The sequence below is a fragment of the Oncorhynchus kisutch genome, linkage group LG27 (assembly GCF_002021735.2).
Source record: "Oncorhynchus kisutch isolate 150728-3 linkage group LG27, Okis_V2, whole genome shotgun sequence".
Lineage (NCBI taxonomy): Eukaryota > Metazoa > Chordata > Actinopteri > Salmoniformes > Salmonidae > Oncorhynchus > Oncorhynchus kisutch.
In genome coordinates, this window is record NC_034200.2 from 32406036 (window position 1) to 32418338 (window position 12303).

At 41.6% G+C, this 12303-nt stretch overlaps 1 protein-coding gene across 1 annotated transcript in view; it reads right to left on the reverse strand.

Moving 5' to 3' along the window:
• Positions 1–10427, reverse strand: part of LOC109871926 (guanine nucleotide-binding protein G(I)/G(S)/G(O) subunit gamma-12-like) — a 44837-nt gene extending 34410 nt beyond the window's left edge. Inside the window, exon 1 of the mRNA XM_020462956.2 lies at positions 10116–10427. The gene's annotated coding sequence lies outside the window, so the exon portion shown is untranslated. The remainder of the gene's footprint in view (positions 1–10115) is intronic.
• Positions 10428–12303: the final 1876 nt, after the last annotated feature.

The window sequence follows — 12303 nt, forward strand, 5'->3', positions numbered from 1 at the left end:
CGACACGAAGACAAAGCATTAGGACAGAGTGACCGAGGCCAGAGCTTCATTTCAACAACGGAAGTTAACGTTAGCTTGACATTAGCCTGAGCCGCTCATCTGAGGAGAGACTCAACAGTTACGACAGGAGCCTCAAATTAAAAAGCAATATTTTATCCCACCCTCAGACTGGTTTAGGGAATAAACATCACACTTCCTGAGCTCCCTGGTTTGGGATTGGATTCACTGTATCAGCCTCAGTGATTCCAAATCACTACTATAGAAACACTGCCATACATAGCTTACAGTCAATTCACTTATTGTACTATATCAGGTCAAACAGCCATCCTCTCCACTCTCAGCTACTACTAGTCATCTAACAATACCACAACATGTATGGTGTCAGAGATAATGCTGTTATGTCCACATGAACCACCTTGTCTTTCTAAATGGATAGGCCAGCTTGGCTGTGTTTTCAGTGCTTACTGAATCTTTTAATTGAATATCTAAATCTATAGGCTAACGAAGTGAGCAACAGCAGTTCAATATATACAGTGGGGCAAAAAGGTATTTAGTCAGCCACCAATTGTGCAAGTTCTCCCACTTAAAAAGATGAGAGAGGCCTGTAATTTTCATCATACACTTCAACTATGACAGACAAAATTAGAAAAAAAATCCAGAAAATCACATTGTAGGATTTTTTATGAATTTATTTGCAAATTATGGTGGAAAATAAGTATTTGGTCAATAACAAAAGTGTATCTCAATACTTTGTTATATACCCTTTGTTGGCAATGACAGAGGTCAAACGTTTTCTTTAAGTCTTCACATGGTTTTCACACACTGTTGCTGGTATTTTGGCCCATTCCTCCATGCAGATCTCCTCTAGAGCAGTGATGTTTTGGGGCTGTTGCTGGGCAACACAGACTTTCAACTCCCTCCAAAGATTTTCTATGAGGTTGAGATCTGGAGACTGGCTAGGCCACTCCAGGACCTTGAAATGCTTCTTACGAAGCCACTCCTTCATTGCCCGGACGGTGTGTTTGGGATCATTGTCATGCTGAAAGACCCAGCCACGTTTCATCTTCAATGCCCTTGCTGATGGAAGGAGGTTTTCACTCAAAATCTCACGATACATGGCCCCATTCATTCTTTCCTTTACACGGATCAGTCGTCCTGGTCCCTTTACAGAAAAACAGCCCCAAAGCATGTTGTTTCCACCCTCATGCTTCACAGTAGGTATGGTGTTCTTTGGAGGCAACTCAGCATTCTTTGTCCTCCAAACACGACGAGTTGAGTTTTTACCAAAAAGTTATATTTTGGTTTCATCTGACCATATGACATTCTCCCAATCTTCTTCTGGATCATTCAAATGCTCTCTAGCAAACTTCAGACGGGCCTGGACATGTACTGGCTTAAGCAGGGGGACACATCTGGCACTGCAGGATTTGAGTCCCTGGCGGCGTAGTGTGTTACTGATGGTAGGCTTTGTTACTTTGGTCCCAGCTCTCTGCAGGTCATTCACTAGGTCGCCCCGTGTGGTTCTGGGATTTTTGCTCACCGTTCTTGTGATCATTTTGACCCCACGGGGTGAGATCTTGCGTGGAGCCCCAGATCGAGGGAGATTATCAGTGGTCTTGTATGTCTTCCATTTCCTAATAATTGCTCCCACAGTTGATTTCTTCAAACCAAGCTGCTTACCTATTGCAGATTCAGTCTTCCCAGCCTGGTGCAGGTCTACAATTTTGTTTCTGGTGTCCTTTGAAAGCTCTTTGGTCTTGGCCATAGTGGAGTTTGGAGTGTGACTGTTTGAGGTTGTGGACAGGTGTCTTTTATACTGATAACAAGTTCAAACAGGTGCCATTAATACAGGTAACGAGTGGAGGACAGAGGAGCCTCTTAAAGAAGAAGTTACAGGTCTGTGAGAGGCAGAAATCTTGCTTGTTTGTAGGTGACTAAATACTTATTTTCCACCATAATTGGCAAATAAATTCATAAAAAATCCTACAATGTGATTTTCTGGATTTGTTTTCCTCATTTTGTCTGTCATAGTTGAAGTGTACCTATGATGAAAATTACAGGCCTCTCTCATATTTTTAAGTGGGAGAACTTGCACAACTGGTGGCTGACTAAATACTTTTTTGCCCCACTGTATGTAGGCTTTTAATTTGATCACTTTTGTTGCAGAGAATTTTCCTGCATAACAGGAATTGCAAACATGTAGTGTAATTGAGTTTTAAAAAGGCTTCTAAAGTTTGTAATTTCCAGACTTAATTTGCCCTGAGTAAAACTGTATCAACTTCTACAAAACTTTACATGAATTATAATCCACATTATGATTCACATTTCTTGTTGCTGTAGGATTATTTTCCTGCTGAAACAAAATAGCTCAAATTAATAACTGTAGTACTGTATTATAACACTCCTAGAAAGAAATGGTTCCAAAAGTTATTCGGCTAGAGAACCCTTTTTGATTTGAACACTTTTAGTTTCAGGTAAAACCATCTGTAAAAAGTGTTCTACCTGGAACCCAAAAGGGTTCTACCTGAAACCAAAAGGGTTCTACTGGCACCCAAAAGTGGTTCTTAAAAGGGTTCTTCTATGGGGACAGCTGAAAAACCTTAAAGGTTCTAGATAGCACCTTTTTTTCTAAGAGAGTATGATTTACATCCTCCCTGGGTTTGTACAAGCAATCAGTTATCATTGGCATCACCCTCAGTATCAACAGCTGCTAACCTCACTGGGATGGATTCAAAAGGCTAGGCTATGAGTGCCTAGGGCTGGATTTGAGCTTCCCATAAACTGACTTAAATTCAATTATATCAACTAGGTGTGCATCAGTGCATGTGTAAATTCATGAGAAAACAATTGCTTCACCATAAGAATACAAGTGTGTGTGTGTGTGTGTGTGTGTGTGTGTGTGTGTGTGTGTGTGTGTGTGTGTGTGTGTGTGTGTGTGTGTGTGTGTGTGTGTGTGTGTGTGTGTGTGTGTGTGTGTGTGTGTCTGTGTGTGTCTGTGTGTGTGCGTGCGTGTGAAAGAGAGAGACAGAGAGAAAGCACCAGGTGGAAGACAAAGCTCGTCCACTGAAGAGGTTTCTGCATATGACAGCTTCTACATGGTAACAACTCACGTGGTCACGACGACGGCATGTGGCACAAGGCTGCCTGCATCCAAAAATAAACCATTGTCATATCCCTCCCTTCTTTGTTGTCTTCTCATCCATCCTCTTCCTGCCATCCCCCTTACTAATGGACATCTTAGAATTCCTATTGAAGGGGATTTTAGTTGGAATTCTGCTTGTCATATGGGGAAATCTAGGAATGTTTTAAGGTTGATCGGAAAATCTGGAAATGTTTGGCGATTGACCCTCAATAACCTGAGAGAGAATGAGGATCTGTAGGGTGGTTAAACCACTTGATGGACTCCTCAAGAATACAATGACTATCTATCTATCTATCTATCCATCCATCTATCCATCTATCCATCTATCCATCTATCCATCCATCCATCCTACCCACAATCCTCTCCACTTCATCTGAATGGAAGGTTTTTTCACTACAGCAGTACAACAAAGAGATTGAATGAGCCTCCAGGAGACCAAAACAGAGTATTCACCGTGTAGCTGATTGAGAGGTAGAGAGAGAAACGTCTGGAAAGGAAGACTTGACACTAGTGTGTCACACAGGGCTTGTAAGGACGAGACACAACATGTTATACACCGCCACAGTTTATGACTACACAAATTAGGTGGAAGTCCGCTTCCATCTCAGATAGTTGCTACGACAACCATTAAATTATTGAAGCACACGTTTGATCCCCATTCAAATCAGATTAAAATATAGGTCCTAACAGACACACTTTGTGCAGGAAAGCAGAGAGGCACAGATGTTTATCTATTATATGTCATTTCCTGTGAAGTAATATCTAGTTCTTTATAAAAAATGTAAAAAATTTAGGGGGCGTCTAAGAAGAATGGGTCAGCAGGGTAGCCTAGTGGTTAGAGCGTTGGACTAGTAACCGGAGGGTTGCAAGTTCAAACCCCCGAGCTGACAAGGTACAAATCTGTCGGTCTGCCCCTGAACAGGTAGTTAACCCACTGTTCCTAGGCCGTCATTGAAAATAAGAATTTGTTCTTAACTGACTTGCCTAGTTAAATAAAGGTCAAATATATATTTTTTTTAAGCATCAACTCCCAGGGCACTAAGGTTGTCATAACCCAATCTTGGGCATTGTTTTTTCCAGTTATACAATTAAAAGCATAAATTCATCAACCTATTGCTGATTCATCAGTTTTGGGTGTGGCTACTGTACATCGGTGATGTCAACACTCTTGTTGGTTAATCGATACTGAACAAAAATCTAAACGCAACGTGCAACAATTTAAAAGATTTTAACAAGTTACAGTTCATATGAGGAAATCAGCCAATTGCAATAAATTCATTAGGTCCTAATCTATGGATTGCACATGACTGGGAATATAGATATGCATCTGTTGGTCACAGATACCTTTAAAAATAAATGGGCCTCACATTGGGCCTCAGGATCTTGTCACATTATTTTTGTGCATTTAAATTGCCAATCGATAAAATGTAATTGTGTTCGTTGTCCGTAGCTTATGCCTGCCCATACCATAACCCCCCTGCCACCATGGGCACTCTGTTCACAATGTTGACATCAGCAAACTGCTGACCCTAACAATGCCATACACATTGTCTGCGGTTGTGAGGTCGGTTGAATGTACTGCCAAATTCTCTAAAATTACTTTAGAGTCTGCTTATGGTAGAAGGATGAACATTAAATTATCTAACAACAGTTCTGGTGGACATTCCTGTTGTGTGATTAATCTGCACATTTTTGAGTGGCCCTTTATTGTCCCCAGCACAAGGTGCACCTGTGTAATGATAATGCTGTTTAATCAGATTCTTGATATGCCAACCCTGTCAAGTGGATTAATTATCTTGGCAAAGGAGAAATGCTCAATAAAAGTAACATGTAAACACATTTTCTGCACAAAATTTGAGAGAAAAAAGCTTTTTGTGTGTATTGAACATTTCTGGGGTCTTTTATTTCAGCTCATGAAACATGGGACCAACACTTTACATGTTGCATTTATCTTTTTGTTCAGTGTATGTTCTTGGGTCAAGTGGACAAACTTTCCTTAACATACGGATGAACCAACCACCACAAACAACAGGACAAAACATGATTCTGGATTTGCCGGCACTAATAAAGTCATTTTTGTTTGGTAGCACTTTATTTTAAGTACAGAAATTACCAGGTATTTACTAGCAAACTACACTGTCAAATGATTAATACACAGTTATACTCTATTTTCTGATTTATTGGGATTGTTTTGGGGATTCATTTTTAAACTCAGTCAGACCCCATTTTAGACTAGTGACGATAACAAAGTGTTATGGATGTTGCACTGTTTTGTCAATGCAATTTGTGTGCGATGACAAAGAGCTAATTTCCACATTATGTCAACAATTATGTTCTATGTTGTATTAGTGTATTAGTGTATTATGATATTGTCTTGGGGACACCAGTTGATCAATGTGGAGTGAGCAGTCATATCCTCTGAGTTCATTACTGAGAAGGTTATTCAATCACCCACATAAACATGGACTAGAGGAAACAGAGGAAGTGAGTGACTGTGTGTGTGCACGTGTGTGTTCGCACATATTTTAATCACTGGCAAGACAGTTGGTATTAAACTGTATCAACAAGAACGACTTGAAGCCTCACAAGTAGAACACACAGAAACTCACAAGCAAAGATTGCATTGCGTCTAAGCTCTTCCTTACTCATATACAAACCTGAGATTATTCAAGACTGTAGCCATGGCTACCGAGCAAGTTCTGCAGCCTTCTCTTTCAAAGAAGACACTTGCTTCTGAAATCATTACAAGTAGAAAACAACATCTCCACTTCGCTGATCCTCAACACTGGGGCCCCACAAGGGTGCGTGCTCAGCACCCTCCTGTACTCTCTGTTCACCCATGACTGTGTGGCCATGCACACATCCAATTCAATCATCAAGTTTGCAGATGAAACAACAGTAGTGGGCTTGATCAAATCAAATGTATTTATATAGCCATTCTTACATCAGCTGATATCTCAAAGTGCTGTACAGAAACCCAGCCTAAAACCACAAACAGCAAGCAATGCAGGTGTAGAAGCACGGTGGCTAGGAAAAACTCCCTTATAACAGAACATGGCCAAGATGTTCAAATGTTCATAAATGACCAGCATGGTGAAATAATAATAATCACAGTAGTTGTCGAGGGTGCAACAAGTCAGCACCTCAGGAGTAAATGTCAGTTGGCTTTTCATAGCCGATCATTAAGAGTATCTCTGTTGATCACCAACAATGACGAAATAGCCTACAGGGAGGAGGTGAGGGCACTCGGAGTGTGGTGTCAGTTAAATAACCTCGCACTCAACGTCAACAAAACAAAGGAGATCGTGGACTTCAGGAAACAGCAGAGGGAGCACCCCCCTTTCCACATCGACGGGACAGCAGTGGAGAATGTGGAATGTTATAGATGCACATTTGAGAGCATCCTGTCAGGCTGTATCACCGCCTAGTACGGCAACTGCACCGCCCACAACCGCAAGGCTCTCCAGAGGGTGTTGCGGTCTGCACAACGCATCACCGGGGGCAAACTACCTGCCCTCCAGGACACCTACAGCACCCGATGTCACAGGAAGAACAAAAAGATCATCAAGGACAACAACCACCCGACCTACTGCCTGTTCACCCCGCTACCATCCAGAAGATGAGGTCAGTCCAGGTGCATCAAAGCTGGGGCCGAGAGACTGAAAAACAGCTTCTATCTCAAGGCCATCAGACTGTTTAACAGACTAACAGAGAGACTGCTACCTACATACAGACTTGAAATCATTGGCCACTTTAATAAATGAATTACTAGTCACTTTAATAATGCCACTTTAATAAATGAATTACTAGTCACTTTAATAATGTCACTTTAATAAATGAATTACTAGTCACTTTAATAATGTCACTTTAATAAATGAATTACTAGTCACTTTAATAATGCCACTTTAATAATGTTTACATTTCTTACATCACTCATCTCATATGTATATACCGTATTTTATACAATCTATTGCATCTTGCCTATGCCGTTCTGTCATTGCTCATCCATATATTTATATATATATTATTATTACATCCCTTTAGATTTGTGTGTATTAGGTAGTTGTTGTGGAATTGTTAGATTACATGTTAAGATGTTGCTGCACTGTTGGAACTAAAAGCACAAGCATTTCACTACACTAGCATAACATCTGCTAACCATGTGTATGTGACCAATAAAATTTGATTTGAGAGAGTCTGCTAAATAACAAAAATGTCAAATGTAAATGTAAAGTTTCAAAATAAAAGCTAGAACAAAAACTGATAGTGTATGTCGTCATAAAAAGCTGAAATTGTAAGTTACCGGAAATGATTACAATGGCAATTCATATAGTATGTTTTGTTTTAGCGGTAACTGTACCGTTATGCCAAGAAACAGGCCGGGAGCCTTATGACAAAACCACACGTTTTGACAAGACTGCCTTTCATTTTAATGGGCGTAGTAGAGTGAGCCTTTGATGAGAGTAAATAAGGGTACTAATGAGTTGGTCTAATCAATGCCTTGCCTGTGTTGACTCTGTGATGGGGCGACAGAACACAGGGCAGGGCGGCTTATTGTCTGTGTATAAACGCCTTGGCCTAGAGCCTCCCTGGCTGGGCCTCCCTAGCTGGGCCTCCTTGGTTGGGTCTCCCTGGCTGGCCTCCCTGGCTGGTCGTAATTCTGCTGCATCATCACTCTCTCAGTCAGCGCTCTAGTTGATGATCACAATGTAAACTAGGAGGTCCTCGCGACATGTTAAGCACAGGTCTGCTAAATAAATGACATAAACAGAGTTCCAAAGAGCCACGGTTTATTAACAATCGCAGGGCAATACAAAAGTTCATAAAATTGTGAGTCACAATACACCACAGAAGGACACACACTGGCTGGGGCTATTTCTTAGAAGACACACAATGAGTTCGCAGCAGGGCAAGAAATAATCACAAGTATTCACACTCTTTGTAAGACAGCACACTCATGATGCAACACTCTTATTTAGATAAAACACTTAATAATTAGCATACGAAACACACACGTGGATGAATAAGACTTGCTTCTGCTCTCTGACTAAATACTTCCCTCCTAAGTAAAGTCAGATGTGGCGGTATCTAGGAAAGTGGTGACCAAAAAACAAGTACTGTAGACAAACAAACATTTAAAATAAATAGTCAGCCCGCCAAGGCATCCCCAAATATTTAGCCTGAAATACCAGACTAAACAAAATACCAAACCCTGCCTACCTAATATAAGAAACTCAATAATACAGTCAGAGCAGTGAAAGGCTTCTCCCAAGCTCACTTTGAAGTTGGCAAGCCATGCTCTTTCCTGGCCTCCACAACCATAACTCGCTGTCAAAGCCGCTTCTCCCAACAGCACTGAACACGTCACAAAAGTTCACTAAACTTTAGACTTCGACTTCTCCGTCCTCCTCTCCTCCGTGACCCGGAAACCAATAAGTGGTCGAGAAGAGTAAATGTGTTTGTATGCGAACGAAGGAGTCTGCTCCCCTCCTCGAAAACCTACTTCGGCAGAGGATGCGCGAGAGTATCCTCGCAGCGTCTAGGCAGAAGAGTTTAACAATCTGCAACACCCCCTTTGAATCAGCTGTTGAGCTGTTGTTTTCCCAAAGGAGAAAAGAATGCAAACATTTAAAAATGATACGCTACTTGTCTTTTTGTCGATAAAATGTCTTGCACAACTAGCTACATTCGTGTTACCACTTTACACATATTTTGGGATTCCACATTTGTAAACTCCATTTGCCTGATGACACGCAAGTGGAGGTGGTTCTCATTTCATATAAGTCATTTCCCACTGGGCACAGACATCAATTCAACATCTATTCAATGTTGGTTCAACATAATGTTATTGCAATTATGTGGAAACAACATTAATTCAACCAATGGGTTGTTTCCACGTTTCCTTTCCTCGACTCATGTCCTTGATTACCTTTGACATTTTTCAAAAGGTGGAGAGGACAGAGGAGAGGAGGCGAGCCAAACCATTTGAGATACTCCCATGGAGTGAACAGGAAATGTGCACTGTTCCTTGCGCTGCCGGGTGGAACCAACACTCTCTTTCCCTGAACGTTTCGCTTCAGGTATTTATGCAAATCGTACACCTCATCTCATAGCGGCCAGTAGGTGCCACTGGCTACAATAAGTTACACATTGGACAGAGTTGAAGACACAGGTGGGTCAAGCTGACCTTCAGGAGCCAAGAACATGCAATCATACACTTTCTTCTATCGGGATAAAAATGTGGAATCCGGCCATTGTGCTGTCATATGCAGTGTAGCCTAATGGTTGCTAGACTTGTCATTGAAATGGTAGCAATAGAACATCCTCACTTTGTAACTGGTTTACTACAGTATTACCATATTTGATTATCTACTGCATGCATGTGGATATATTTTATTCTGATAGGTTTCCATTAAAGGTGGTATTAAAAAAACATTGCACACTCCTCGAGCCCAATGTGTGTGTCTGGCCTGTCACATCTAGATGTATGGAGAAGGATTGATATGAACAGTTAGCCTATGACTTGTTGCACGAACAAGTCGACCAGTCTCTGGAAGGCCTGAAGATAAGTAGCCTACACGAATGGAAATACTGGCACTGTACCGTTGTGCTTCAGCTGTTTCACAATAGGCGTATTACAATTCATTCTTGGTCAGAAGGGCGATTACCGTCGACACCCAAAGGCATAGCATACAATTATCACGGTGATAACTACAAAATGCACTTATGTTACGCGCATGGCCTATTACGCACTCTACTAATGTGACAGGTTCTGTCCCAATGTAAGCAAAATTGGTAACAATGTCAATATTTTATGTTATCTGGGTGCCACTGGAGTATCCTACAAATAAATACATTGTAATGGCAAGTTATCTTTCTGAACGTTTTTTTGAAGAGCTAAAACAGGGAATGTGTTTTATAGGCCTATTGATTAACCCTTGACTTCCTAGGAACACTGACACGACACACTTACCTGGCGAGGGCAATACAAGCTGGTCTCCCCGTGTCGCCTACTGTATCCGTCACCAACTAGGAGGAGACCTCACTCAATAACAGTTGACAGCTATGAAAAGCAGATCAAACGACGGTCTTTGGGACTGCCAACTGGTGCCACTTTCACTTTCTCACGGTGTTGGCTGTCGCTTATCGTAAATATCCTAGATTATTTTATTTTCTCCACCTACTTGCCCGTATGACTAGGCTACACTCCCTCGTCCGCTTCGTGACGAAAACTAACGATCGCAGCCGGATAGAGAAGTAGAGTCACAGAACAGTGGGAACACTAGCGGGTGTTTTGAGAATTTGTTGTTTTGCAGTCTCTGCTCCTGTATTTATTGGTGACTCCCAGGCGCCCTCTTTCTGTGCAAAGCGTTTCAATACAATATGTACTAGGCATCCGCAGGTCGATTTTTTTCTTGAGCTGATTTGGCGGGGCGCCGGAACATAATTACAAGAACATTTGTAGACGGCAAATTGACCGCAAGAAGACCAAACAGATATGTTTGACTAAAACAATAATTTCAAACCTTGATTTCATCATACGACCACGTTTCTCTCTATTATGAGTGGGAATACTTGCAAACAGATTTCTTAAATTAAAATCTCTTGGAGCTGATTTCCTGATGGTTTTTTAGTCTATTATGTCAAACAATTAACACACTTGGGGGGCCAAATAAACCCACTCGCGTCGCCCTGTACTAGGCTATACTTCATATTAGCCCAAAGGCCGGCAGATGGCGATATTGAGTGGTTTAAACTTACCTTCCAAAGGCAATGGGCTCGTTCGAGCATATTACTTTTGTCAAAATGGTCACTGCCTTTCAAAGTCTGAGCCATTATGGGCATTAAAAAAAACCTGTCCGATTCACACCTACTGTAGGCTGCATGAACTTTGCAACCACCATGTGATCAAAGGTCATGAAGTATCGGCTGCAATTTTATGCACTTGCACCTTACCAGCTTCAACTTGCAGCCGCCTGCATTCCAGGCTGTATCACAACTGACCGTAATTTGGAGTCCCATAGGGTGGCGCACAATTGGCCTTAGTGACGGCCGGGGTAGGCCATCATTGTACATAAGAATGTTATTAACCGACTTGCCTAGTTAAATAAAGGTTCAATTTAAAAAACAAAAAATACAATTGTGGGAGGCTCGATTGTCAACCAATCATTAGGGTGCTTTTGTTTGACCCATGCAAACGTGACCAAAGATGCCCTTTCGAAAAAAGATTGAAGTCAGAGTGGAGTATTAACTGCAGTTAGTGCGAGAGAGACTCAAATAACATATTCATTTGTACATATCCACTGTATACCTGAATGGCGAATTTGGTTCCCGTTTCAGTCACACCCTTAGAAAAAAAAAAAAAAGATTGCAGTTTTGAAACTGCAGTAAGTGCTGTAACTGCAGCCGACTGATATTTTCTGAACCTCTCCAACACAGAGAAAACACCATCATCTCCCACAGACAGCAGTCAGTGGACCCTGTGAAGGGCATGGTACTGGCTGAGGCCCCACAGCAGCAGCCCATCAGTTATGAGGTGCTGACCACCGGTGGAAACACTATGCTCCTTGAACGGGAGACCAAGGAATCAGAGAAAGAACTGTCCTCTACCAGCCTGTCCACAGCTACAGGCAGGAAGTAGGCTGGAGGAACTAGCTGCTTCGATGGAGCACTGAGGGGACTGAGGAAAGGACAAGAAGCCTGTAAGCATTACAAGTCACTCCGTTCTACGTGAATTTCAGTTCTCTAATATTGTAGCAACACATTGTCAACACAGAAGTTGATGTTTTTTTCTCTTCTTCAGTCTCACAGAGCTGCTACGGGAGAAGATTAACCCCGGCAAGCAAAAGAGGAATGATTTCCATTTATTTAGGAGCAGAAAAATGTTCAGTAAACTTGCCATTTCTTTGCAAATTAGTTCAGTGCCGTCTAATTCGTTTTTACAATTTTATTTAACCTTTATTTAACTAGGCAAGTCAGTTAAGAACAAATTCTTATTTACAACGACGGCCTACCCCGGCCAAACCCAGACGATGCTTGGCCAATTGTGCGCTGCCATATGGGACTCCCAATCACAGCCAGATGTGATACAGCCTGGATAACAGTAAGCACATAAAACAATTAGCCTACAATAGAAATGCTAGTTAAGTTGCATTTTTCTT